General features: G+C 42.0%; 1 long non-coding RNA gene across 6 annotated transcripts in view; it reads left to right on the top strand.

Moving 5' to 3' along the window:
• Positions 1 to 3,581: 3,581 nt before the first annotated feature.
• The window catches only part of LOC107517289, a 44,403-nt gene continuing 23,441 nt past the window's right edge, over positions 3,582 to 24,543 (top strand). For 2 of the 6 annotated variants that reach the window (XR_001598484.2, XR_001598483.2), the window contains exons 1-3: positions 3,582 to 14,851; positions 16,860 to 16,981; positions 20,886 to 21,042. This is a non-coding gene — a long non-coding RNA (uncharacterized LOC107517289). Of the gene's footprint in view, positions 14,852 to 16,859; positions 16,982 to 20,885; positions 21,737 to 24,543 lie in introns of those variants that run through there. The other 4 variants (XR_001598485.2, XR_001598486.2, XR_001598482.2 and 1 more) reach the window with 4 other exon arrangements.

The following is a 24,543-nucleotide window of genomic DNA, read 5'->3' as shown; positions in this document are numbered from 1 at the left end:
TCACAAGCTTGTAATAAAAGATATTAGGTAGGTCACAGACTCTCTAGCCAGAAACCAGTCTTGGAAGCTGCAATAGCTGTAAACGCACTCAGCTCCCTGCCTCCTTAGATTACCATGTCTTCCCTACGCTGGGAACTCAGCAGAAATCTCTCAGGGAAAGATTCCCTTTCAGACTTGGCCTGCTTGTTCTTTATCATGACCAACTATCTACCCTCAGACACATTCCCAGCTCCCCAAACCTCTCTCAGCTCAGAGGTACTCACAGGTGCTGTCCCCGGGCTCTCACTCTTCTGAAAGTGATACCCACCCACTCAATTACCCATCCATCTCCCATCGATCTATCCATCTATCCACCTACTTCCCCATCCCACACCCTGGATGACTCTGTGGGCTCCTGTTTCCATGGTTACTCCAGGGCCTGAGTCTGCTCTGGGTTTGCTGAGAGATTCTCCACTCTAAGCTATTCCCACAACTGCCTTACTGCTGGACTAAAATCCTGGATTGCTGTGGGGTCCCGCCCTTTGTACAGCTCTCCCTCCCATCAAGGTGATCAACTTCCTGGATTTGAAATAAAATCAAAAGCTCTCCAGTATTTTAACAGAAAGGCACTTCTGGAAATAGAATGTCTGGGAGGCTGCTGCACAAAACAAGTGGGTATTCCCAGAGGTAGGTGGTGCCCCTTTGTAATAATAACAAATGCTAACATTTGTTGGGCACTTACTGTAAGCCAGGCACTGTTCTAAAAATTTCACGTTTATGATCTAGGTTAATCTTTACAACAAACTCATGGAGTACATGTTACAATTATCTGAGAGGAAATAGGCACAGAAAGGTTGAGTAACATGTTCGAGGCTACAGAGCTAACCAGTGACAGAGCTGAGATTCAAGACAGGTATACTCGAGATTTGTTTTTACACACTGAATTCCTGGCCTCTCTACAGCCATTCCTCACCCAGGAATTCTAGAAATTTCCCTGAATCATTTTTCAAGACAGGAGGTTGTTTTCTGAACATCTCCCTTGCACTCAGCTCCTCTCTAGGGGTGACAAGTGCCCATATGTGGCAACCCCATGTCTGCTCTAGACCACTTGGCAGCAACTTTCAGTTGCTCAGAAGCCTGATGGGCCACCGCTGTTCTCAGGAGCAGCTCAGTGACCCTACCCACCTGTTTGTGGGCTCCAGAGTTTTCCTAAGGTCATAGCCAAGCTTCAGCTTGTCCTCAGAGGCCTTCAGGAGGGTGGGAAGAAGCAATCCCATCAGAGAAACCCAGCTGAGGGAAGACATAAGATGTTCCCAACAAGTGACATAAAACCAATTCACACTCTTCTCCACAGCCAAAAAATTAAGCTAATTTTTTTTTTTTTTATTTCTCTGCTTACGTGCGACTCAACTAAACATAGGCATCTAGGAATGCAAACGATGACTAGATTTTCTTAATTTAGGGCAGTTTTAATTAAATCTTGCTAAAATGATGGAGGCTCTGGATATTTTTATCATGTAGGAAGCTACGTGCTTTGAGACTAGGAGAGGTGGGGAGCACAATGCCTCCTCCCCTGGCTGTTTCCCACCTGCGCTGGCCTCCCAGCGCTGCCCCACTAAGCATGTCTCTTAAGAAAAGGTGCAATCCTCTTGGGTTTCTTGTTTCCTTTGCTTTTGTTTTTATTGAAAAAAACTAGATTTTTTAAACTGCACTCATTCTTACTAACTGGAGTTGGAAAATCCAAATGACTTAGCAAAAATAAAATAATAATAATAATAATTTAAATTATAGGATTATTCTTGAGAAAAATTTGGACTTACCAGAAGTTCCTAGCATAAATATTAAGAAAACAAAATCAAAAGTTTCAAAGGTAGTATCTTCTAGTACATACTGCTCATCCATCTTCAGTTCTCCTCTCCCTCTGGGCACGTGGAAGGATGATATTTCCCTACCCTCTCCAAGTTTGGAGGAATCATGTGACTTGTTCTGGCCAATGAGCAGTGCCTGCAGGTAATGTGTCACCTGTGGGCCAGTGCATTTAACTAACTGTCTGCGTGAGAGGCTACAGTGAACTCTGCCCCTGCTGTGGTAGTACATATTGAGATGATGGTGCCATAGATCAAAGCAGCCTGGATGTCTAAACTACCAAATGGAGCACAGCTACCTGGAGTCTCCTGGATGTGAAACAGACTTTGTGTGGTTGAGGGATACATTTTGGTTGGGTTTTATCACTGAGCTTCAAGGGGAGTTTGTTGTTTCATAGAGCAGAGTCTCTCTTATCTTGATTAATACAACAAATAATTTTTTCCTAATGATCGTTGTACAATAAGACCACATTATTTCAATTATTTTATATTAGGTTATTTTGGAATTTCAAAAATTTATCTGTTCTGTTCAGTCTAAAATGGGATGAAGTTTACTTTTACCAAGACTAAATAAGATAGTTGGAGAACATATTTAGCTTACTTAGGTGAAATTATGTGTCAGCAGGAAGGCTTTTAAATTTACCAAACTTCCAGGATAAGGTTAAAAGCATACCCTCCAAATGAAAGTGGTTAGAATAGGAGGTAGATTTATTTCTCAAGAATTACGAGTGTAAATAGATCCATGAAAGGAAAAAAATTGACTGAGTGGTTGGGAGGAAGGAGGTGAGATGTCTGAGGAAGAATTTTAAGATTTTATGTGTGATATACTGCCCCACCAAGAAAACCTTTGCTGAGCTATATCAGTTAAGGTAATACCAACTGGTATAATAAATAAATGTATACGGCTCAAACATGATAGAAGTTTACTTATTATTCACATAAGGTCCAGAATATTTGTTCTGAATTGGAAGACAGTTCTACAAATGGTGATTCAGGGAACTGGGCTCCTTTCCATCATTAACACATCCTTTCAATGTTGCAGAGCTCATCTACATTCAGCTAGGAGAGTGGAAGAGGATGAAGATGGATGTGGGATGCTTTCATAGCCTAGGCCTAGACATGATGCACATCATATCCACTGGTATTTCATCGGTCAGAATCCAGTCACATGGCCACTCTTATTGCAAGGGAGCCTGGGAAAAGTTATCCAGCTGTGTGGCCAGGAGGAAGAGGAATCAGGTTGGTGAAGACCTAGAAAGTCACAAAACATCTCCATTCTTTCAGTTAGATTTGAGCACACTTTTAGAATGTAACCCCATATAGACAGAGGCATAAGCTGACCCAACTTTGTGCAAGTTATGTTTTGGAGGCCTGAGTAAAATTTCGCCTAAGGCACAGTGTTCTGCTTCTTAGAATAAAATAATAATCATAGATCTGAGTCACAGATACACCTTCTGGGATTGCCAACCTGCTGTATTTATAAATAAGTGTAGGTGAATCGGGTATAAGCACTATAGTATGGGAAAGCCTGAGAGAAATGGTGGAACCTACTCTGACGTTAAAATTACAATTTTGAAGAGGAATAGGTTGTACCACACAGGGAATTAAATGAACGCAGGGCCCTGTGAATTGGTTAAATGGAAGATGCCTGCAAGTACTCTCTCTTGAGATTGCATATTGGACATTAGCATTTAATCCAATCCTCATAGATACCCAACTCTATTTTAAGACATGTAAGGAGTTAGGAAGTCAATGACAAGCACACTTGGACTGGTTCAAAGTGTTGCCCTGCTCTAGCTGGGACCAGCTTTCCTGGAGCATGACTGCTACTGTGAGGCTTGCAATCAAGTCAGCATTGAACTGTTTATACAAGTTGATTGCTACTAGAAACATAAGAAATTCACAGGAAGTTCCATGGAAAGAACCAGAGAAAAGGACTTTGAGTTGTTTTAGTAGTTGGAAAGTTTTGGGAATAGCAAACAGTGAAGGCAGAAAAGGCATTTTTAGATGAAGTACTGAACAACAGAGATTATTTGCAGCTCTCAGGCCACCAAGTGTCTGCATTAGTGGCTGACCTCCTCAATGCCCTGACAGGAGTAGGGAGAAAAGTGGAGGGAAGCTAGGATTTATATACTGAGTTCATAATTAGGAAACTACCACCAGCACAAATGCTTTCTTGTGCTGCAGCAGGAGGAGCTGCTATAGCAAGGCACCCCCAAGGGAGCCATAGAGCTGGCTTGGATAATGAGAAGCATTTGGATCAATCCTTGTGGGAAAAAGACCAGCAACTTTTAGCAAAGAGTTGCTGAACAATTTGAGATCTGATTTTAAACTTGGAGGGACTTCTTGAATTTCCTCTTTTGGTCTGGATAATCGAGCCCAAGGACCAAAAATAAGTAAGATGGTACCTACTGGATAGAATAATGGAATTTAAATGAGGGAAGCCATGGTGGTTTGGGAGGCCAGCTCAATCTAAGAAGCAAGATGGATGGGAGAAAAGCTTCCTTAATCCCATTTAGGAGACACCCAGATCCAGTCTAGAACTTAGGTTGAAGACAGTACCACTGAATTTGCTCCTAGAGGGGTAAGTTGGTTACACAAAAGGCACCTCTCAGGCCCCACCATGAATGAGACAGTGTCACCCTCAGGCTGCCCTGAAAACATTGGAATAAGTGACATATGTGTTTTATTTGCAGCAAGAAACATTTGAGTTTGTAACTGTGAGGAAATGTGGTCTTTGGAGACCACCAACGGGCATAGCGTCTGAGTGGGTGGGCTCAGATGTTAATGATGCAGTAAGTAGGAGTGGGGCCCACGGAAGAGGAGGCATGCCCGTCGTCTTAGATCCCTGTGTCTCCAAACTGCACAGGAGAAGGAAATGAACGGAGGACCTGAGTTGAATGAGGGGATGCTTTGAGTGTGGGGAGTGGACTCAATATAATATTCTGACTGTGATTGTGTACTTCTGAAAAGAAATTATGCCACTGATTTGGTGGTTCTGGAAAAGTAACAAAATGAAGGATTTTACTGCTTTGCATTCAAAGACTGCGGAGCTTAGATTGGTGGCTTCTCTTGGGAAGAGCAGTTAGAACAATGCAAAATCCTTGTGCCATCTCATCCAGAAAATCCATCCCCAAATTTCTTTATTCTTCAAGGATTTAAGAGCTGAATGCTTATTTCTTTTGACTGTGAAAGAGCTGAAAGGGCCTTGATGACACTTAGATTTATGTGGGTTACACTTAAAAGACATAAAAATAGATATGGCTGTTTGAAAATAAGCTTCATCTATGTGTTAAAACCAATTGGCCAAACTTTTTTTGGGGATGATGATGAATATTTTGTTAGTATGTAATTCATTGTAATAATGAAATGTCACATCAAAGACTATGCAGCCAGAAATTATGATCCCAGTCTTACGACCTTGAGATATACTAAAGCTCCTATTGATCTGAAGGTAAACTATTAAGTGAAAAGAAGCACTTAGAATTTGCTCCCCACCTTGTTTCTTCCTTCTAGAATCTGTACTATTTGTGAATGGTTTTGTTTTAATATATGTATGTGTGTGTATGTGGAGGAGGCACTTATTGGAAGTAAGGTAAGATGTAAGAGGGATAGTGGAAAAGAGTACAGTAAGGTCATACAGAGACACAAGTAATACCATTGATTAAATTAGAAATTGTGAGGAGAGAGAGAGAAATTGTGTAGGTGTTCCTATCAGCCATATCTCTCAATATGTGACAATGATTGTTCATTTATTTATTATCCATATATCTGCCCATTCATATATACATACCTAATTCTCCAAAAATTATGTTCCACCTCAGTTCTCTTCTTTATTTATTCATTTATTCAACAAATATTCATTCAGGTTCATGTGCTCATGAAAATACAGCTTTGAGGAAGACAGACAAGTAAAGGGCTATTGGTCCACACTGCAGATAAGACCCACATGTTAGGGTGCCTGAAGATCCCCAGTCCGAAGGCACTTCTCGTTTCCCATCCCCTTACTTCCAGGAGATGGAGGTGAGAGGACAGCACTCGCATGTCTCTAGATGTGTTGTTACAAGGGAGGGAAGCAGATTGTCCAGCAGCATTTCGGTTGCTCCTTGGTTGTGGACTCACAACCTTAACTTATACAGAATTTGAGTCAGAGATCACTTTCTAAGATCTTCCAAACCCATTTTAGATCATTAGGTTTGAATGCAATAATCACTTACATATTCTGTTATCTCTAAATCAGTGGTTTTTAATTTTTCCCCCTTTTAAAGAGCCCAAATTAGAAATAATGTAGAAAGACTTAAGAAACACAAGTGAAGAGAAAATAAACGAGACTGATTCAATGGCCTCATATCCTAAACAAAATCTGATTGTCGAACCTTGGACTTGGGTAGGTTTTTCCTCCTGGATGTGTGGCATTCTCAGGGCAAGGAGGGTCCACTGAGGGTGTTTGAGAGACACAGCCTTCTCCTCCAACTTCCAGCCTGGTCTAAAAGGCGTCTGGCAGGGAAGGTGTGGGAGATTATCCGGAACTTGAAGTCAGCTGTGAGTCAGAGGGAATTAAGGCCAGTACAAGGCCTCAGAGCCATGTTGACCATATTTTTCAAAATGGAAACACATGGTTTGACACACGAATTACAAAAAAAAATCTGGAATTAGAAAATTCACATTGCAGAGTAGTGTAGCTGAGTCCAAAATGGGACTTGGAGGGTTGCTGTTTGTCGAACTGATCGTCCATCTGTCAAACTCTGTGTACCTGTATACATGGAGTGGCATGAACAGGACCTTTGTTAGCTGAAAGGCTGGGGCAGAGTTGGTGGCAGAGTTGCCCGAGGAAGGAAGAGAGGGGGAAAATGAAAGATGGAGGGATTGGCAGAGGGTCGGTTTCTCATGAGCTCCCCATTCAGATGGAGGGCTTAGAAAAAAAGGCAAGGGGGCTACTTTCATGGGGATACAAGCTTTGGGGCTCATGCACAACAGGTGAGAAATGCCATCCTCCTCATTCTGTGGAACCCCAGACTGCTCTTGCATCTCATGGGCTGGAAACTTTAGTTGCCCCAAGAGATGGTTCTTCAATCTTACCCCGAATAGTCTCCAAGAGGCACCATCAGCAGTGAATTCCCAGAAAGCTTCAGCTGAGTGGATGGGAGCATGGGTCTTAGGAGACAATTTAGGGATGAGGTCCTGATGAGAAAATAGGGGTAGGTAAAGGAACTCTAGATCATTTATGTTTATGAGGCTTAAAAAAGGCATCGGCCTTACAGAAACAAGAAAATACCACAGAGCAAGAGGAGACATTTTCTTCTAAACTCAAAATTGGGTCATATGGTGAGAGATGCGGTTGGTTTATCCAGAAAAATTGCCAAAGCAGTATCATATTACCTCGATTAAATATTTCATTTGATTAGATCTCTAAAGTCTAGTTATGTGTGCTTATTAACCTAGCTTATTGTCTCGGCAGAATGGGAACCCACGGTCAACCTTATAAAAGCAGCAGGAGCGTTACCAGCCAGCTTCTGGCTTTGGATTTTTTTTATAATCTAACATTTTCAGAAAGTTGTGACAGCGAGACCTATTTAGAATACAAATGATTGCTTCAGGTCTCTTAAAGGCTTTAAGAATATATTTTAATCATTGAATCTTTCCCTAAGCCCAGCAGAGTTATTCATGAATAAATTGTTATGCCTTTGAGTCAACAGGAATTGGACAGACTTACTGAATTAATGAACCTTTCTCTTCTTCTGGTCCTTCTCATGGCTGTGGCAATGTGCGTTTCCACTAGCTTTGTGAAATGCAGATGGAGTATAATTTTCCCCAAATTGATTTGTTCTACATCATTGAATTTCAGCTATTTGCATTTTCATGCCAGAATCAGATTTAGCTTATTATTATTGTTGTGGAAAATAATTATAATCCTTTAATTGTCATGGCACTTGACAATTTTTTAAAATCACAAATGTTATTTAATTTCATCCTCACTGTAACATGGAGTACTAAGTAGACGAAAAGTTATCAAATGTGCCCCTAACTACAAACTGCCCCTCTTTTCCAGGTGGTAGAATGAGGTCATGAAAGGCGAGGCAACTTGCCCATGACCATGCAGATATAAGCTATAGAAGAAGGAATAAAGTTCGGGTTAAGTGGCTCTGCCAGTCCTGAGTTCTGGTCTCATCAATCCCTGTCTTCAAAGTCTGTCAAGTAGGTTTGATTATCTTTACCTTGCAGGCTCACTGTGAGCGTTATGTATGGGCAGGTGCCAGTATGGCACCCGACACAGGTATATGTTTAGCTGTTCCCTTTCTCCTTCCATCTCCAAGCAATGCAGGTACTATTTGGAGGTCCTGAAGCCCACCAGGGCTGGAGTGTGAGAGCATAAAGCCTGGAGGCTAAGGATCCAGCAGTCATACCACATACCCATGCACAATATGCATACACACATGTCAACATGCACAGACACATAAGTGTGCACTAGCAGAATCCCTCCTCTCTGAATTTCAAAACTATAACAGGTTAAGAGAGAGATACCTCTTCTCCATCTGCTACTCTCTTGGTCTCTAAAATCAGTTCCACCAATACCCCACCCCACACACACACCGCACGTATATTCATGGCAGCCCACTCTTCAGATCTAAACTATACAGCCCTCCAAGTCCTTGGCTGTCATTGCCAATCTGTTCTTAAACTTGCCTCCTGACTTATACACAGCTTTTGGACTCCGCAAGTCCTGAAGCCTTTGCTGGGTATCCTCACTCCCTTTCTGTCCAATGGTCTTTTTGCCCAGAAGTTTGGTGAAAGATATAACAAGAGCCTAAGACAGTCTTTGTTTGGCCCTCCCCACCCCCACCCCTGGAGTACAGGGGCAGCTGGGACTCACAAGATGTTACCATTGTGGCTTCCTTTTCCACTCTGGACTCCAGGGTTGAAACCAACCTTTGCTGTCATCTTCCAACCCCCTTCTTTTACAGAAGGGGTGTTTCATGCTTAATTCTGAACTTAAGCTATGCGAGAGATGTTTTCATTTGTGGCAGGATAACTAGATAGGCTCTGACTTATTTACCCATTGGCAGTCTCCTCAGGAAACCATCAATGGCCCCCACCCCATCTGGTTTTAGTGAAGAATGGCAGTCTCACATTCTCCTGGAAGTAACAGAATAGTCAACAGGGGCCATTTTAACGAATAGCCTAGAAGCAGCTGTTTGCAGGCTCCGGTTCAGGAAAAAGAAGGCAAGAGGAAGGAACATTGCTAGCAAACTTCTTGCATCTCCTTGACCTACTCTGTGACTGCCTGCCGAAGGGCTTCTCTGGGAGTAGGAGTCAGCTCTGCTTGCGCATGGAGCAGCCAGAGTGATACATAACCCCTGACCCTTCCCTAGGGGCAGCCCTCAACTAGTCAATGACTGACGAGATTTGGTGGATCAATACCCCCAGCTCCTTTGCCCCTGAGGGTGGGGGAGGCAAGTGGATAATTTTAGAACACTTGTTCTGCACTGTCTCCCAGAGTCCCCAGTGGGATTAAGCTTCAATTTTGTCTACTTGCCTGATAATGCATCTTTGTGGGTGTACTGTCCTTCCTTGCCCACTCGTCTACTGGTGCCTCTTGGGATTGCCTGCCAATTAAACTGCTTGCAGTAGAATCACTCTCTCAAGGTCTACTTCTGCAGGGGAAACCAAACTAAGGTGTTGGGGGACCCCAGAATCCTAAAAGTTAGGCAAATTGTCCAGGGTGACCAGTTAACAAATAGGCAGCTAGGATTCAAACATGAGGCTTACAGATTCCAAGCCTGACTTCTTAACTCCTCCCATGACTGTGAGTGCCTGATAGTCTTGGCAGTAAAGAGGGCCTCCACCAAGGCAGGGCGCACCTTCAAGTAGAGGGCCGTGACCGTAAGAGTGGGGCTGGGAGAGTGTTCAGCTGCCCTTGGCCTCCCTCAAGAGTCAGCAGCTGCAGAAACAGCTGGAAGATAGACTGATAACTCAGTTTAGAATTCTCCTTCACAATTAGCTCATGAAAGCTGTCAAAGGAAAGGTCAGGCCCTCTCTTGAGGCTGTCCCTCCTCTTCTGAGGCTTCAGTAACTCAGTGTGAGGTCTCCTACCTTGGCCCTTACCCTGGGTCCCTCTGGAAAGGTGTTCCTGATAGATCAGATGCTGGTCTCCTGAAGCTCTGCTTGGAAAATGTGCTCATCAGGGAAGGTAGACAGGGAACATGCTGCTTCTAGGGCTGAAGGAACAAGAACAGACTGCCCTCAAGGCATGTCCTCCTCACCCAGCTGGCCCTGCACAGATGCAGCCCTCACGACTCAAGACAAGCATTCTTCAGGTGGGAGGAGGCAGATGACACAAGCTGAACTCACTGGAGTCCACTCCCAGACTCTTAGAACAGCAGGGCCCTCTTGATCCAGCAGACGTGGAGGCAGAGGGAACTCCTACTGGTTCTGCCCTGCCCTACTCCTGCAAGGCCCAGACCTTCCCTCCTCTCAGAGACTCAGCCCCATCAGGCAAATGAGCCAACCGCAGACCCCAGGGAACTCTAAATGCTTTGGATCTCTGAAAGAAAAAAAAGGAGTGTGTAAGAACACTAGATCTGGCTCTAAATATGTAGAGACAGTTAATACCTCTACAATGGTATGCAGGTTTGGAGAAAGAATTCAGATAGGAGCCTATGGTTCTGAAAAGAGCACAGGGCCTGGGGTTAGGTGGGCCTGGGTTGCAATCCCAGATTTGCCTCTCACTAAGATCCTTAGGAAAAAGATGATGGTAATGAGCTTATACCTCAGGATTGTGAAAAGGGTTAGATGATGATATATTCATGCAACTGCTGAGTACATACCAGGTGCTAAATAAATGTTAAAGCTATTATTAACACTAATGATACCTAGGGAAAATGTAGAATGGCAAAGATAGTGTGATCTCATTTGTATAAAATTGTAGTATACCAATAAAATGCTTATCAAAAACATTGATAGTAATTATCTTTGGGAAATAAGATTTGGGACAACTTTTATTTTCCTTTGTTAATCTGTGTGTTCTTAATTTTTTTTACAGTGCATGTGCAAATAATGAATATTGCCCATTTGTAACCTCAGCAGGTTCCAGTAAAGGCTGAATCTTTATGCTCTTGAGTGTGGAAGTTTTGGATTAGAAGCTTGGGGCTTGCTGAGTTACTCTTCATAGCAGAAGAATTTAGATTCCTAGGGCAACCTGAGAGGCAAGGTAAGTGTGGGAAGAGGTATGGGAAAGAGGTAGCAAGTTGACAGAAGCCCATGTGGTCAGGAAGTCTACTACTCACCTAAGTGTTTGGTGTGAATGATTTTTGTTTGGGGAACTGAAACTGGGGACAGACTTCGTGTAAGAGGTAAGGTGAGTTAGGACAGAGGCAGCATGAGGACACAACCCACAGTGAACAATCCAGTACGTTCCTCCAACAATCTGCAAAAATCTTGGGAAGCCTCTGGAGCTCCACGGAGCACAGACTTGCTCAAGTTCGAGCCAAATTCTCCTGGTTATTGAGTGCTGCGTAACTTATAAACCCAAACATAGTGGCATAACACAATAATAAGCATTTATTATCTCCCACAGTTCTGTGGGCTGACTGGACTCAACTGGGTGGCTTCACTTGGGGTTTTTCCTGCAGCTGTACTCAGAGGACATCACACCTGGTGTCATGGCAAAGGCTCCTCCACTCATGAGTCTGGTGCCCAGGCTGGAGAGGCTCGGACAGCAGCGGCTGGAACAGCTGCAGCTAGTTGCATGGTCTCTCCACCTGATGGCTCCAGTCAGGCTTCTACAGAGGGGCTAGACTTCTATGGCTGCTCATGGCTCCAAAGGTGGTGTCCTGAGAGATGAGAGAGCCAGGTGGAAGCGTATCGCCCTTCTGACCCAGCTTTGGAAGTCACACAGAGTCACCTCCACTTTATTCTATTAGTCAAAGCAGCCAAAAGGCCCACCCAGCTACGAGGAGAGACGACACAGTCTCCATCTCTTGACGGAGGAGTCTCAAAGTTCTGGAATCAACATGTGGGATTGAAAATACTGTTATGGCCATTTTGGAAAATATAATCTGCCACAAGACAGCTCACAGATGTTGAGGGGCATGGTGACCGCCCCCCCCCCAGCTGATATCTGAGTAACAATCAGGAAAAAAAATTATTTTCTTTTAGAGGCAAAATATTAACAGAAGTAGACTTCAAATTCTACTTCTAAGATTATTTAGAACATAGATGATGAATAGGGGCTTTTGGTATAGCAGATTTATTGAAACTGGCTGTGAAAATCATAATGAAAATGAATAAGTCAGAAGGAAAAATGTTACTCTCCTTCAAAACTCTTTCTGGAGCTAACAGTGCTGGAAATTGAACGGGAAAAGCCTGGACAAGGGCCTGAGGGTCAGAAGGGCCAGGCCTTGACTGTGGCAGGGAGAGCATGGATGAGCATGAGAGAGATTGCTGAGATGAAACTTGCAGGACAGAGCTTGGGCAGGGTGAGGGAAGGAAGGAGTTGAGCAAGACCTCAGCACAGTAGGCATCCGCTTTTCGACATGTGAGTTCCCTGGCGGGGACACCTAGGGGTACAGCTTTGGAGTCTCAGAATCTCCTGCCCCACTTGGGCTCCAGTAGGTGGGTCGAGTGTTCATGGGGCTCGGCCGCTTCAGCTTCAGTGACCATCTCTTCATTGCAGGGACCTCCTGCCCTTCCTCATGCTTTGTTCTCACTGACTTTATGTTCTGAATCTGTGTAGTCAGGCCTGGCATCTCTGATCCTGGACCTGTGGTTGCCTCAGGGCCTTTCGGATTGGAAAGCATCTCTCTCTCACCTGCAGATGTGATGGGTGAGCATTGGCTTTCGTGTTGAGAAGAATCTTGAGGTTGCGTTTGGGCTCAGACGGAAAGAGGGTCTCAGTCAATTGGCAGTGGAAGTTTGAGCATTGATACAGCTTTAGAAACCATTTCCTGACTATTTTAGGTTTGGGCAGCAGATACCTATCAAAGCAGTTGCCCATCTATCTTTTCCTCCCAGATTTTCAGGTCTAGCATTTCATAGCCTGCTGTAGCCATCCCTGCCTTCAGAAAGCCACAGTCACATCTCCTGCATTTGGGTTTGAATTTCTCTTTAAATTAGTTGTCCCCTTGATCTTCTTTCATAGGCCAAGAGAACAGAAGTCGAAAATATTTGCTTCTACAGGTGAGGAAACTGAGGCCTTGACAAAGGAAAGATTTACCAGCCAGTCTCCCCACCAGCATCTCAACCAGAGTTTGCAAAGGGGACTGCTTGGGTCACTTGCCCCCAACCCCCTTTCCTGCAGCAGCCAGGCCCTGCCAAAGAGTGTCACCAAGAGCCATCTTCATTCTTGAAATACGTTGTGCATCAGCAGACAGGCTCTCAAGACCCCAGTGATGTAGCATGTTCAGAGCCCAGCACACAGTAACCCAGAAACATATGTGGTGAGCAATAACAGTCATAAATTTTATGAGATTATGTGTTCCTAATGTGAGATTTCAGGCTGATCTGTTTGTTGAGCTATGCCAAGCTTCAGCGTGATTCAATCAAGTTGTGCTTAATCTTCCCTTATTTACTCTAGGTGAGGGTGAGTCACGGAGCATGTCTCTAGTCCAGTCTGCTGAACTAATTTATCCCAAAGATTTTGATGGACTGGTGATTTGTTTTCTCTGGCTGTCCAGAGTTTATTTACTTATATCATTAGATGGAGTCTGGATCATATACAATGAATATCTGTAGCCGTGGTGAGAACCAAGACCTCTCTGGAGAATCACTAAGGACAGAGAGGAACTTGGAGGTGTTCACAGCTTCTCATTAGTCTCGGACAAATCATGGCAAATGTTTTGTCACCTGTCCATTAAGTCACTGATTTAACTCTATGGTCTTTTTATCTCAGAGAAGAGCATTTTGGCCAGCTCTCCACATCTCTGGCCCTGGACCATGTGGATCAGGGATGAAGGAGGAATATTGCCATCTCATGCAAAAATGTTAAAGCCTGGACAATTTGCCTGCGGCTGGGAGTGACTCCAGTTGCCAAGCATCTCCATCTCCCAGGGTCCAATTTTTGCAGCCTCTGGGGAGCTTGGAACATGTGGGTAGAATTTGGGGCCTGTGTCCTCAATGCCTTTTTTCTCTGTGCTTCTAGGAGCAGTCACGTCTCTTTGTACAGAGAGCTGTGAGGACCGGTGTGTAGCCTGATGTTGTCAGTTTGAGAATCTCCTGGCTTCCACAGATCAGAAGAAATGTGGGGTGTGGTCTTCCAAGGCTGAGGCCATGGTGAAAAGAGTTTTCCTTGATCTCTGCTTTGATCAGAGTGTCAACATCTGGGTTTGCTGGGGACTCGGGGGTTTCCCAGAACATGAGACTTTCAGTGTTAAAATCAGGAAAGCTCTGGGCAAACTGTTACAAATTAGTCACCTGAAATTTGGTGTTCCTTGACTGTAGCAAGTCAGGCCTAAGTTGTGGCTGGAGCCTTGGCTGGGACGGGAGGGTAACTCTTTCCTTCCCATGCAGCCGTTGCAGGCCTGTGGGCTCTGGAAAGACAGATTCCCCATCTGCCCCGACCATTGTGGTCACAAGTCCTGGCCAGCTTCCCAGGTTTATACCCCAAAGATTACCCGAAGTATACAGTGCCCTTTTCCCTCTGCCAGCTGTGGGGCACTGCCAGGCTCTTAGCCCATCCCAGGAGGTAGGGAATCCCATAGTCTGCCTGGGAGACAGATGAGCAGAAGCAGCTCTCGTGGGAAAGACGGTGTGACCCTGATGGTCTAAAGCAGTTTCAAGTTAGTCCCAACCTGGCAGCAGGTTTTGGATTTACCTCTTGAGGGAAAAGTTGTGTGTATGTTTTTGTTGTTTTTTTTTTTTTTTTTCTTTTAGGAGTAAAACTCAGAACACTATGGTGAGCCCTTTGGGTATCAGGATAACACTCACGTTCTGTCATATTCTGACTGAGAGTGTGGACTCTGGAGGCAGACTGCAGGAGTTAAGGTTCTGACAGCCATTTAACTTGACCTTGGGTGAGTAATATATCTTTTCCGGGCCTCAGTTGCCTGCTCTGTAAAATAGGCACACTGATAAGGAAACCATGAGGATTAAATTCATTAACATATCAGAAAATTTAGAATAGAGCCTGGCACATAGTAATTACTCAAAACAGCATCTATGATATGGGACTGAAATGGCTGAGTCAAACAAGTCCGGTCACTTAGTAGGGCAGTGTGCAAAGTTGTCTCCTCATCAGTAGAGCAGTGTGCAAAGTTGTCTCGTCATCAGAACTGCACGCTAGGGGGAAGTTCTACTCTCCGAACTGCGGCGGCTTGTCACCTCTGCCAGCCATTCTGGCCACATCTTAACTGCATCCCTCATTCTCTCCTGCTGCCTGGTCACTGCTTCCCAGGCTGGTGTGAGTATGCTGTCCTTTCTGCTCTGAGTATGGAGCAAAGTAGAGTTTGATGAAGTTTTACGAAAGGCCTGGGTTGACAGAAAATCTGTACAGAAAAGATCACTGACCGTTGGCAGGCAGACATGAAAATTCAGAGATGGCAGTGGCAGAGACCCTTCAACAGGGTCTCCTCCTGTTTGGTTTCCTGCCTACCATGCTGCAAGGCAGGCTCACCCCTACCCCATACCCTCTCTCTCGGAGTCCAGACTCCAATAGCCTTTTCTTGACTCTGGCAGGAGGAAACTCGCACCTTTTTACCCCATCTCCCAGTCACCACAATGGGCATCCCACAGGTCTGCAGCCTTTTTGGATGGTTCTTAAGGCAATATGTTGAATTTCAGCTCCTAGATTATTTTGGATATAGCACTAATTTTACTTAAACCATCTTGCCAAATTAATTCTGAGCAAATAAATTTAATAAGGGGTGCTTTTGAAAGCTTACCTTTGGCTTGAATTTTGCAATCTATATCTTTATTAATAGACCGACATTTTCTTAAAAAGAAAAGCTTAGAGTCTCTGAGTTTTTAGTGCCATAATGGCATAAACTCAACTTTCTCATCATCTATTTGATAATGTTTCAAATTGTTTCAAATTTATGTGTGGTAAATGTGTTTTTAATACACAATGTTTCACTGAAGCTGGAGAGTAGTTGTATAGATCCTGGAAATTACAAAAAATTATAAAAAATTCAGTGGTGTCAGAGAGATTTTTACTGCATCGTTCACTACCAAGATTAAAATATCCACAGTCAAGTAACTAAAAAAATGCCCTAGAATTATTTCTTAGAATCATCTGTTTCAATCTGTTGTGTTTTCATGAATGTTTGCAGTCCTGTGGTATTTGCAGCCCTTCGCATTATTTTATTCTTGATTGTTTTTGTAAGTGGTCTACTAACACTGTTCATAATCCTTCTTCAGTTGTGACGTTTACTGGAAAAAAAATCCCCAAACGTGTTTACATATAGAAGAAATATTTGCATTTTGGGAATCTACAAGTCTAACAAAATCGATTCAATTATATTCTTCAGAGATTGTGTCTGAAATACAACATCGAGTTTTGTAGCCAAAATAATGAGTAATATTTAGCTCTTCTTACCTTATTCAGACTGATTTTATTCATTGCATCTGCTACAATTTTAATTATTTAGTTTTGTATTTCACTCCCTAAATAGGTGCAATATTATTTTTTGTCAATATTTACTTTATGCATAAACCTTCTGCCATAATATTATCAAATTTTGCTCGGACTTCTGCCAAATGGCTAAAATTCCCATTATCATGTTCATACTCATAAAGTTCTTGGATGCTCCTCTGAACACTAGACTTTGCTTGCCAAAAATTAAACCATGTATAATCTGCATTTGATAACAGTGCAACAATTTTTTTCTAATTTTTTGTAATTTACTTACAAAAATCGGATTTTTAAATCGGATTTTTTCTTTTTAATTGGATTTAAAAAATTTTAGCTTTATAATACTATTAGTCAGACCAGGTCAGGGGATGCTTTTAGAATAAGCAATGCTAAGACTTCAGTGGCTCGACACAACCAAAGTTGACTTCGCATTCATGCAATATCCACTGCAGGTCTGAGCAGCTTCTGAGGCAGCCGTCCTCCGCGTCGTGACCCAGTGATCCTTCAGACAGAGATGTAACCATTCTGCAACTTCGCCATCTAGGCCAAATGGTCTCCTCAGTCAGTGTGGCAGGTGAGAGCGGTGGAGGGTCTTAGATCAATAATCAAACGTGTCAGCTCAGAAATGACAGGATCGTTGCCGTTCTCCACCCGCTGACCAGACCTTGTCACATGGCCTCTCCTGACTGCAAGGAAAGCAGGGATGTGCAAGTCTCATGCTTGTTGTTGAACGCTTTATTTTATTTGTGTTTGCAAAGAATATGTGACAAATGCTGCCAGTCTTTGCACTCATTCCTCACTTTTTATTCCTAACTATTGCCAAAGAATTGGCAATATAGATAAAAATACAGAATCCTTTGAGGAAGAATAAAGTAACCATGATACAGTGGTTCCCCCACCGCTACACACACACACTATTTGAAAGAATTTATGTATAATAAGCTTATGAAAACTTCCTACTTCTAATGTCCTTTGGAAAGTTAAAATTTCTTATTTGAGGTAAAAAAGACTTTTAGAAAGCATATCCTCATACGCGATATTCATATTATGTGGTCTCTCTGGCTCCAGCCACATCTAGCCTGTAAGCCCTCCAGCCCCCTTTATGTTTCTCCCAATATTTCTGGTAGTCCCTGGAGATAGTTTTAAGAGCGTCTCTCTAGATGATGCCATAAGCTCCTGTTTCTTCCACTTTCTTCCTGCTCTGGCTGCTCCTGTTACTATTGAGTATTGAAACAACCTTGTACCGCTGCTGACAGCCAGACCCATCCTTTCCTGTCTCTGCCTGTTGGCTGACTGGTTCCATGAAACCTAGTGCTCCCAATATCTCAATAAATGGTAAAGAAATGGCTCTCTTAGTGTTCAGCCTTTGCATTGGTCAGCTAGTACTATGTAATAAACTAGTACCCCCGAAATTCAGTGGCCTAAAAGAATTTCTTTTGGTTACGATCCTATAGGTTGACAATTTAGCTGGAATTAAATGAGTGATTCTTCTGGTCTTGCCAGGGCTTGCTTTTGTGACTATGGTCAACTTTGAATCCACTTTGCTGATCTTGACTGGGTTCTTTCACATCTGGGGTTGATTGAGATGACTGGACTGACAAATTCTGGTTCACATGGTCTTTTATCCTTCAGCAAGCTAGCTCAGGCTTGTTCACATGGATGAGGCTGAAGGTCATAAGAGAAAGAACAGAAGTGTATAAAGCCTCTTAAGGCTTGGGCTCAGAACTGGAAAACATCACTTATACTAGAGTCTATTGGTCAAAGAAAGTTAGAGGATGAGCCCAGAATCAAGGAGGTAGGAAGTAAACTCCACCTCTTGACTGGAGGAGCTACAAAGTCAAATTGTAAAAGGTATGGACATAGGGAGGAGTGAAGAAATGAGGCCATCTTTGTAACACTGCACAGCCTCCCTTTAGAACTGAGGTGGGAGTTCATGGGGATTGCTCTGGGGAACATCTGCACGACAGGCCCAGACTTTCTCAGAATCCCCCCTGCTCCCAGAACTGATCTTTTGACCTTGACCATATTCAGACATGCCAATACCATGGCAAAGGGCACAGCCAAAGTTCAAGCTGAGCCCAAGGAATGTGAGCAGGGCCTGGCTATGGCTGCTAAAGCTCATCAGGAACTGGGGGGAGGGGCCCTTCAATCACTTCCCGAGTAGCTCTCTTTTTCGTACTCTCCTGCTCATTGCGGTGACTTCCCCAGGACTGCCAGAAGCAATTAAGTTACTCTTAGTGGACTTCCCTCAGAGGAAGATGGCTACAATCTTTGCTCCCTGAGCATGACTAAGGGAAGGTGTGAGAGAAGAAGGGAGGTTTATTGGGTTCATCCTGGCCTTACCATAATCAAGGCTCATTCTTCCCCTCTTTCTGAACTAAAAAGGGGAACCCTAGGATGCAGATGAACAAGATAACAAGATAACAAGAAAGAGTTGCGATGACCATCCATATGTCAATTGAGGTCATTTTCTGTGCCTCACCTCTCAGTGCCAGCCCAGAAGGAGACACTTGGCTTCATGGACAGCAGTAAGAGTGGAGAGCCTGCTGTGTTGATAGACTGAACCTGTTCAGGAGATGCATCCCTATTCTAAGTCAGATTGGAAGAAGTTGAAACTTCATTGTGCCCTCTCAAGTGACATCAAGCCTCCAACATCTCTAGGGGTCCATGGACCCCAAGGTATAGATAAACCAATTATGGGGCAGTCTGAGAAAAGAGAGCTTGTTAAGGAAGTCCTGGGAGTGGAGTTTCTGGGCATGAGATCCCAAAGGACACCTGGAGTTCCATAGTGTGGCTTCCACATGGCTTTTAGCCTTAATACAATATTCAATAGAGGACAAAAAGTGAAATAGTTCATCTCTTCTTGAGCAGGAGGGGTGTGGAAAGGATCTTCAAACCAGCTTGGTACCAAGTATCTCTTCTGCAGAGAAGGCTCTTACTTCCTTTCTTTCTTCACCCACATACGATGTTTTTAGGATAAAATATGGAAATAGGTGTAAAAGAAGCTTTGGACATATGAAGCATTCCACAAATACGACATTTTTTCATTTGTTTGTTCGTTTATGCCTTGACTAGTTCCAAGTAGAATTTGAGGCAGCTCACAAAATCAATATGGTGAAAATAAGTTTCTGAATTACTATCAAAGAAATGCAAACAAACAAACAAATAAACCAATAACAAAAATCCCAAACCACTAAGTAATAAAAAGCATGGGAATGAGAAAAATTATATCCAAAAACCAAACTGATAAAGGTTTCTTCTACTAAGCATAAAATTTAGCCCTTAGATGATAACAGGATAGACAGATAGGAACAGGGATCACTAATGCTTACTGAGTACCACCTGTGTGCCAGACACAGCAGTTCAATTATGTGAGCCAAATCATTTTTTTCTGAGCTTTTCAATAACCATGGTAAAAGAAACGCATTAACAGTCTAATAAAATAAACCTGCATCCTAGCTGTTAGGGAAATGCAAATCAAAACCACAATGAGATACCATCTGACACCTGTTAGAATAGCTATAATCAATAGGACAAGTAATCACAAACGTTAGAGAGGAAGCAGAGAAAAAGGAACCCTCATACACTGCTGGTGGGACTGCAAATCGGTACAGCCTCTATGGAAAACAGTATGGAGGTTCTTCAAAAAAAATAAGAATTGATCTACCATATGATCCAGCAATCCCTCTACTAGGTAGTTACCCCAAAGACTTGAAAACTCATATCTGAAAAGATATTTGCACACCGACGTTCATAGCAGCATTGTTCATGGTAGCCAGGACATGGAAGCAACCAAAGTGTCCTATGATAGATGATTGGCTAAAGAAGCTGTGGTACGTATATACGATGGAATATTACTCAGCCATAAGAAGAGATGAAATACTGCCATTTGTGACAACATGGATGGACCCTGAGATAATCATGATAAGCGAAATAAGCCAGACAGAAAAGGTTGAAAATCACATGATATCACTTATATGTGGGATATAAACCTAAAGCAACAAATGAACAGGACAAACAAACAGAGACTTATGGACATGGACTATAGACCAGTGGTAGTGGTGGGGGGAGGCGGGAGGTAGACAGGGTAAAGGGGGTTAAATGTGTGGTGACAGAAAGAAATCCGACTATGGGGGTGAACACACAGTGTAAATATATATATATATATATACACACACACACACACACACACACACACATATACCTTATTGTTAAAGTGCACAGCTGAAACTTATTGGACTTCATTAACCAATCACCACAAAAGTAATTAATTAATTAATTTAAAAAATATGTAAAGTTCCAAACTTTGAGCAAGAAAATAGAAAATAAGGTAATAAGCCATAAAATAATTGAAATAACCATAAAATATAAACCTGCATACATTTATCACTAATTTTTTCTGACCTTGAGGTCTTCATAAAAGGCACATCTAGGAATATAATGAAGAATATCTTCTAAAACAGTTTATTGTGTTTTAGGTATGATGAAGTAAGCTTACTCTACCTTGTCTCTCCTAATGAAATACAACTATAAAAGCTGAAGAGAATTTATGAGATGCTATTGGAGGACTCTGGAAAGAAAACAGTAGTAGGAAGATTGGGAAAGAAGAGAATTCGATGTACCATCAAATTGGTGGTGAGTTTACCACTTTTTCCCTTTGATCTTCTCACAGCTTAGACTTAAGGGTGAGTGAGTGCAGTTGTGAGAGGTGCATAGCAGAAATCTGGAGGTAAGCAAAGCCTCAGATTTCTGACCAGAAAACTGAAAAGGGGAACCTCAGAGAATTGGAAAGTATCAGAGAGATCATGGAGAAAGTGATCATTTGAGAAAGTGACCACATAAAGGTGTTTATGAATTGGAAGACTCACTCCTGAACTGCACATGTGTGGATCTGATCCTAAATAGCAGACTAAACACTAACAGATAGACCACTGCCCAGGTTCTGGACTAGCCAATAGACAGTGCATATATGGACAGACCCAAATATATTGCAAACTGAAAACTGAACTGACACTGGAACCACATCCCACAGACGACAGATTGGAATTTGAGGCCTGAATTTAATCAGGTTCATCATCTGCTATGACAAAAATAGCAACATTCTTCATAAGATTTAAATAAGATCCAAAGGCTCATAACATAATAATCAAAATGTCCAGGATACAATTCAAAATAAAGGACCAGACAAACGTCAACTTGCATGGGAAAAGACAAATAACAGATGCCAGTGCTTAGATGACACAGATGTTGGAATTATCTAACAAAGACTTTAAAGCAGCTATTATAAAAATGATCCAACAAAGACCTCAGTATAAGACCTGAAAAAATAAAATGCATAGAAGAAAACTTAGGTACTAAACTATGGACTTTGGTCTTAGAGAGTATTTTATGAATTTGACCTCAAAGGGAAGGGAAATAAAAGCAAAAATAAATGAATGAGACTATATTAAACTAAAAAGCTTCTACACAACAAAAGAAACCATAACAAAACAAAGAGGCAACTAACCGAATGGGAGAAGATATTTGCAAATGACACCTCCAATAAGGGGTTAATATCCAAAATAAAGAACTCACACAACTTGACAACAAAAAAACCCAAACGATCCAATTGAAAAATGAGCAGAGGACCTGAACACACACATCTCTCAAGAAGACATACAAACACCAACGGATATATGAAAAGATGTACAACTTCACTAGCTATTAAGGAAATGCAAATCAAAACCACAGTGAAATACCACTTCACACCTGTTAAGTGGCTATTATCAACAAGTGATCACAAATGTTGGAGAGGTTGTAAGGAAAAAGGATCCCTCATACACTGCTGGTGGGACTGAAAATTGGTACAGCCACTATGGAAAACAGAATGGAGGTTCCTCAAAAAATTAGGACTAGAGCTACTATATGACCCAGCAATCCCTCTTCTGGGTATCTAATCTCTAAATTGGAAAACATTTATTCATAAAGATATATGTACTATGATGTTCACTGCAGAATTATTATTCACAGTGGCCAAGACATGGAAACAACTAAAGTGGCCTTCAATAGATAATTGAATAAAGGAGTTGTGGTACATATATACAATGGAATATGGATGGATCTTGAAAATGTCATGCTAAGCGAAGTTAGTCAGATGGAAAACATCGAGAACCATATGATTTCACTCATATATGGGTCATAAAACTGAAAACAAACAAAACGAAAAAATAAATAAAACTCATAGACACAGACAACAGTACGGTGGTTACCAGAGGGAATGAGGGTAGAGGAAGATAGAAAAGAGTAAAGGAGGTCAAATATATGGTGACGGAAGAGATCTGAGTGCCGAACACACAATGCAATATGCAGATGATAATAAAATAAATAATGTCTGGAAACGGATGATGTATTATGGAATTGTACACTTGAAACCTACCTCGTTTTATTAACCAATGCCACCCCAATAAATTTAATTTAAAAAAATTAAAAATAAAAATAAATAAATAAAAATGATCCAAAATGAGGGCAAATGCATATTCTCACTCCCTCACCTCTCCCTTTCCCCCTCTCTCTTTTCGCCTCTTTCGGTTTTGCTACAGTGATTATATTTTATTAATTTTATTATTTAGTGATTCTTTTTAATTAAAAATTTATCAGCATCAACCTTAAAAGTATGGGTGCATATTTAATAAAAATAATAAGTACTGAATTTCCATTTCTCAAGAAAGTCAGTAATGAAGCTGTAATTTACACAAAGTTGTTGTTAACATGGGGGTTGTAGTGATATCATTGCCTGAAAACACATCCGCTAAAGAAGTATCAGCCTTTGCTGGTTATCACGTCATTGCCTCTCAACTCCAGATTCACTCTTTTTGCCTGCTCTGTGATAATTAATATGGTCCTTGTAAATATTTTTCTTTTGTCATCTGGCATGATAAACTCTTTAGAGGGGCAAGTTCTCTTGACGTGAATAGGTTGATAGAAAGTATCAGCAAAGAAATAGAAGATGTGAAGAACCAAATGGAAATTTTAGAACTAAAAATATATCATAATTATTGAGATAAAAACTCACTGGATGGGCTCAAAAGCAGAAAGGAAGCGACAGAGGAAAGAGTCGATGAACTTAAAGATAGATCAATAGAAATTATCTAATCTGAACAATAAAAAAGTATTGGAAAAGTGAACAGAGATTTTATACCCTTTTTGGGTAATACCAAAAAGTCTAACATTTATGTCATCAGATCCCAGAAGGAGAGGGGAAAGAGTGCAGTGCTGGAAAAAAAAATGTCTAGAAACTTCCCAAATTTGTTGGAAAACATAAAACTTACAGATTCAAGAAGCCGAGTGACCTCTAAACAGAATAAACCAAAAGAAATTCATGCTCAGCTATTTCATAATCAAACTACTAAAAACTAAAGACAGAGAAAAATTTGAAAACATCCAGATATGGTATTTGTAGTAGAACAGCAATGACTGAGGACTTCCTATCAGCAAAGTTGCAGTCTAGAAGGAAATGGCACCACATTTGTGAGTGCTGAAAATAAAAGTAGTGTCATCCCAGAATTATATATCCAGTGAAAATATCTTTCAGGAAGAAAAGTGAAATAAAGACATTCTCCAAATAAGCAAAACTGAGAGAATTTGTTGTCAGTAGACTCGCTCACAAAGAATTGCTAAGGAAATTTTCCAGACAGATTAAAAAAATGATACCAGAGGGAAACTTGGGACCTAGTCAATGATTGGAAACAGTTATATTGAAAATGGAAAGGTATGCTAATTTTGGCTATTTCTTACATCAACCCTGAGGCTACTTCAAGGGTGTGTGTTAAACCGCAGTTTGAAAAATAAATGCTTTTGGGAGGTGGGGGTCATGTGGAATGTCAGGTCATGTCAGATCATGCCGCTCCTCTGCTCAATGGTGTCCCGCTCACTCCAAGTGCCAGTCCTTAGTCTAACGCACAAGGCTCTGCGGTCTGGCCTACCATTATTTCTTCGATGTCTTCTCCTACCATTCTCTTCTTTCATGTTCTCTGCAGACAAACTGACTCTCTTGTTCCCACCTCAGAGCCTTTGCATTTGTTGTGTCCTCTGCCTGAGTCTCTTTTTCCCTGGATGTCTGCATGGCTGGCTCTCCCATCTCCTTCAGGTCTTTACTCA

The sequence above is a fragment of the Rousettus aegyptiacus genome, unplaced genomic scaffold, assembly GCF_014176215.1.
Source record: "Rousettus aegyptiacus isolate mRouAeg1 unplaced genomic scaffold, mRouAeg1.p scaffold_m13_p_15, whole genome shotgun sequence".
Lineage (NCBI taxonomy): Eukaryota > Metazoa > Chordata > Mammalia > Chiroptera > Pteropodidae > Rousettus > Rousettus aegyptiacus.
This window is presented reverse-complemented; position numbering and strand designations above follow the sequence as displayed.